This window comes from Myotis daubentonii, chromosome 2, assembly GCF_963259705.1.
Source record: "Myotis daubentonii chromosome 2, mMyoDau2.1, whole genome shotgun sequence".
NCBI classification, from domain to species: domain Eukaryota; kingdom Metazoa; phylum Chordata; class Mammalia; order Chiroptera; family Vespertilionidae; genus Myotis; species Myotis daubentonii.
The window spans coordinates 144,008,875-144,013,879 of record NC_081841.1 but is presented as its reverse complement, the minus strand read 5'-3'; the positions used below and the strand labels follow the sequence as shown (position 1 = coordinate 144,013,879).

The window sequence follows — 5,005 nt, the reverse complement described above, 5'->3', positions numbered from 1 at the left end:
AAAGAATTAAAATATTATATATATGTAAATATATATATTATTTTAAAATTATCTTTAATTGTTCCTATTTAATAAATATGTGTGTATATATGTATGTGTGTGTGCATTGAGATTTGTGGAGAAGTTATCCTTGCTACTTTCATGTTAGAAGAGAATGTACAATTTTTAAAGATTATGAAATCTCTGCCTAGCCTATATACAATACCAATTTAAGTTTGATAAAAAATATGTGGACTGGCGCTTGCTTCAGCAGCACATATACTAAAATTGGAACAATACAGAGAAGATTAGCATGGCTCCTGTGCAAGAATGACATGAAAATTCATGAAGCGTTCCATATTTTTTATTTAAAAAAATATATATATGGACTGAAAAACTGTCTTTCCTTTACTATAGAGTTTAGTATCATTTTAATGAATAAAATAGTATGTGATCTTTAGAAGTTCCTTTTAAGACTGAATGACTTCAGTCTCATGACATAAGCTGCCCTAGAGAGCAAGTTTATAACAGTTGTAATTCTTTTCTATGCCCATGTCTTGAGACACTGTCAATTTATACTATAAAAAGAGCACCTCTCTTATTTCAGATTTCAGTCTTCCTTGAAGGTACTAAGAACTAATAAGTCCATTCTTGAGTGTAAATGTGTACAGGTCTTGTGTAATACAAAATTATGTCATGCTTTTAATTTTTATTGGGTTCATTTAAATGCCAATAGCTGTTATAATGAAAGAAAATACTAGCTTTATGAAAATTTGCTGATTGTTGAAGACTTCTTAGTACTTGAACTTTCAATGTTGGATTCACTATCTTTCTTTTTTTTTTACTTAATTACTCAGTTTAAATTGAGAGACATTTTTTTTTTCTGTTTGTAATAACACTTTAGGTAATTTTGTACAATACTAGAGGACTGGTGCATGAATTCGTGCATGGGTGGGGTGCAGCTGGCCCGCCCCGATTGGGGACAATTGGCTGGGCTGGCCAGGGGGAGGGGCCGTGGGCAGTTGGCCAGCCGGCCCCACCCCCTGGTCAAACTCCAGGTCAAACTCCTGGTCGAGGGGACAATTTGCATTTTAGCCTTTTATTATATAGGATCATATGATCATATTTCCTTGGGTACAAAGTAACCTGAAAACTTTATATCCTTCTTTTTTCTGGGCATGAAAGTCTTTGGCTGAAGTGCCTGTGGCTGTAAATAACCAGAATAACTGAGTTTCAGATAGTCAGTCACTTTTCTCAGTTGATTTACATAATTGTACATGTTTCTTATGATAACAGTATATACAAATGGTGAAATTTGGGAATTCTATCTGAATAAATTATATGTAGTGGGAAGATTTGATAATACAGCAATGTATGTAGTGGTTTTTGATTTGAGATAAATACAGTGTGACATTCATAGTCCTATATAATAAAAGGCTAATATGCAAATCAACCAAACGGAGGAACGAACAGTCACTATGATGCACACTGACCACCAAGGGGCAGACACTCAACACAAGAGCTGCCCCCTTGTGGTCAGTGCACTCCCACAACCAGAAGCTGAGCTCATGACTGGTGAGCGTAGAGGCAGTAGTGGGAACCTCTCCTGCCTTGGAGGCAGAACTAAGGATGTCTGACTTCTGGCTTAGGCCCTCTCCCCAAGGAGTGGGCCTAAACTGGCAGTCGGACATCACCCAAGGGCTCCCAGACTGCAAGAGGGCACAGTTGGGCTGAGGGACTCCCCCCCGCCCCAGTGCAAAAATTTTGAGCACTGGTGTCTAGTATGTGAAAAATATTTAGTATTCATTAGTTTAAGGTGGTGTGCAACTTTGCCATCTCTCTATACTCTATGTATATTTCTAATGTGGCAAAATAGTTGGCTTCCCTCTAATTGCTTTTGCTTCCCTAAGGATTTGATTTGAAGTACTCCAAGAATAGTTTTCTCTTCTAACCTTGAATTTGTACTTCTTAACTCCATTGTATGTTCTACATGCTCTGTGTAATTTAATTACACTTGTTACTTGCAAATCATGGTGCAGTTTGGTTTTTGCATAAATATAGAAGAAAAAGTTATTAAATATACAACCAAAAAAGAAATATTTTACAATTTGAAATGTTTCATATTACTAAAATGCATGTCTTACTATAAAACTATCTTAGGTGTGTATGTGAGTGTGGAATACTTTACACATACACACATACACAAGCACAAAGGTGTGTATGTATATCTCTGTTTATATGCAATATATAGTATAATTCACAAACACATATATTATTTTGCTGCTAATTTTTTGTATTTGTATACATAAATGATGCAGCACTGTTCCTGATTAATTTAAGGGGGCAAATGTTACTTGGATTAAAAAAAAACATTTTAATCGTAGATATCTAATTCTAGATAGAAGTGTGTATTCCCTGGAGAAACACAAAATTCTAATTAATCTGTGAGTTAGCTGGATTCTAATACTAATGTAACATTCAATATCCACTTTAGCATTAATCATTGATTTAAAGAAGTATACACTGACGTTTGATTAAATACCAGATTGCCTGAGACAGGCTCTGCCAATTAGATCATTGCAAATAGAAAGGTTGACAATAAAGATTACAAAAGGATCTAAGAGTAACTAGGCAGGAATGCTCCAACTCAAAGTAGGAATCTCAAATTCTGTTTTTTATTGCATCTCTTACTGAGGTTCCACTCGGAAGTAGGCAATTCATTTCAACATATTTCCACAGAGGATATAATGGCCAGGTAATAGATACCTGTAATGCTTACCTTTATATTCCTTATATCTCTAATTTATACATGTGTGTCTCACCCTCTCTATGTTTAAGTTTAATCCTGGAGGAATGTTTACAGTGTGCCAGGAGCTTAGCTGAGCTGGGAGATGAGAGAGAGAGGGAGGGAGGAAGAGATAAAGAGAGAGAAAGAGTAAGAGAGAGAGAGAGCTGAGCTCTGAGTTACCAGGTGTTTGAGCAACCTATTAGGCAAAACCTGAAAATGAAAGCATTAAGCCTTTATTCACTTACTTTGATGGTCTAAGCAAGGCTAAAACCAGAGCAAATGGAATGGCACACAGGTGGATCAGCACAGACCCGAGTTTCCCTTACTGCCGAGGAGGCCAGAACAAAAGGATCCTGCAGTTTTATGGATACAGGAGTAAGAAGCAGTGTGAGGACTGATGACTCAGAGTGGAAAAACACTCAGTGCTTGGAGTAGGGGAAAAATGTGTGCAAGCCCTCTGCCCTCACAAGAAGGCTTCTGCAGAGGCATGTGAAGAGGACCTAGGCCCATGGCCTCAGATAAAGAGACCTAGGAATATAGGCTCTGGGGCTAAGGGCCAGGAATGCAAATATGTATAAGAGCAGGGCCAGCTCAGGGCCTTTGAGTCCTGGATTGCACTTCCTCTTAGCAGTTGTAATGTAGTGGTCGTGCACCAAGTCTGGTATGAGGAGGCAGCCTTTCCCCATGAGGCCTGCCAGATAAAACCTTTATAATTGCCTAGGCCAGACCTCAAAAGTCACACACAGGCTTTTAGTCAGGAGCAGGACTCTGCATTATGATAATAGATGTATTCATTATCCCTTTTCATATTCACAATAGCCCAATGTGATTACTTATGCTTCATTGATTAACTGGGGGTTACACTGTTAAATAATTTACATAAGTTTACAAAAAGATTAACTATGAGAGCCAGAGATAACTTGACTCTAAAACTCTTATTCATACTCTATATGTGTAGGGGAGGCAAATTTTAACCTCTACCATAGGGTTAAGTTTTTGGCTAGGCCTGAGAATTAAATTAACCGGAGAAATCATACAAAGTTATTTAATACAAGTTTTATGTGTCCCAGAAGCCTTCATTCGGAAATGAAGACCTAAGAAAGTGGCAAAACCTAAATCCTAAACAAGATGAACAAAGGCGGTTGTGGAAAAGCAACTAACCCATGTGGGGAGGTAAATAAAGATAAGAAATATTTTAATTAAATTTGTTTGAACAGAATCCTCTTGGTCTTAACTTCCTATCCTTGATAAGACTCTTACCTTCCTGCTGCTTTAGGGAAGGCATCTTTCACAGGCTGATTTCATCTCCTGTTTTTAAGAAGAAAAAGAAAAGTCAGTGTTTTTCTTTCATCTGTTGTTTTTCAAGTGCCTTTAATTGAAGATAGGCAAAATGACAGAGTGGCACCTTAGGGCTGGAGTGTCCTGACCCCTTTCATATTGTATACTGTTTTCTAATGAACTAAATGTCAAGGAACAACTACATCACGAAAGAAGGTTAATCTCTTTTTCTCTCTTTTCCAAAGCTTCCTTTTTCCTTGACTGAGTCTTCTCAACTTCATTCTGTCAATTTGCCTAATTTTTTTAACTCCTTCTGTTTAATCTCCTATTCTGTTTTTCAATAACTTGAGATAAGTGAAATTTTTCTCTTCATAGCCTCTATTTTATACCTATTCTCTTGGTTGAGTACGTCAATTTGAGTGCTTAAGTGGAAATCTTTTCTCCCACTTTCTTTTAGAAGGCCAATTTTCTCCAACCCCTATTTGAGCCCCTTCCACACTGGCCTTTCGCATGTTAGACAACTAAAGCATTATTGCATATTACCTTCCTATAATCCCAATGAAAGATATACCTTCCAAGTATGAATTTTTCTAATTTTTATTTGTCCTGACACATTATATTTAACTTTTCATATTTTCTTGTGTTTTTTTAATCAAAGTGGTAATCTGGGTGGGATAGTGGTGGTGATGTCCAAGCTAACGTCCGTGTAACCTGCATTTCATACATTAGATCTTGGGAAGATACTATTCTTCACTGTGGGAAAACAAAAAGCGAAATCTTTACAAATGAAACAATTAATTCTCCATAATCATGCTTTATAGTGACTAGGGATGGAGCAACAAATGTGGGAGGATGCTGAAAACACCAGGAACCATGGCAATTCTGTTATATGAGGTCATGGCATATTGAAATATAGGAAGTAAGAGAATTAAGGTTAGTCTATTAAATTTCTTATTACTT

General features: G+C 36.8%; 1 non-coding gene across 1 annotated transcript; it reads left to right on the top strand.

Moving 5' to 3' along the window:
* Positions 1-237: 237 nt before the first annotated feature.
* On the top strand, positions 238-344 carry LOC132228870 (U6 spliceosomal RNA). Its single transcript, XR_009451480.1, has one exon. It is a non-coding gene; the product is annotated as a U6 spliceosomal RNA (small nuclear RNA).
* Positions 345-5,005: the final 4,661 nt, after the last annotated feature.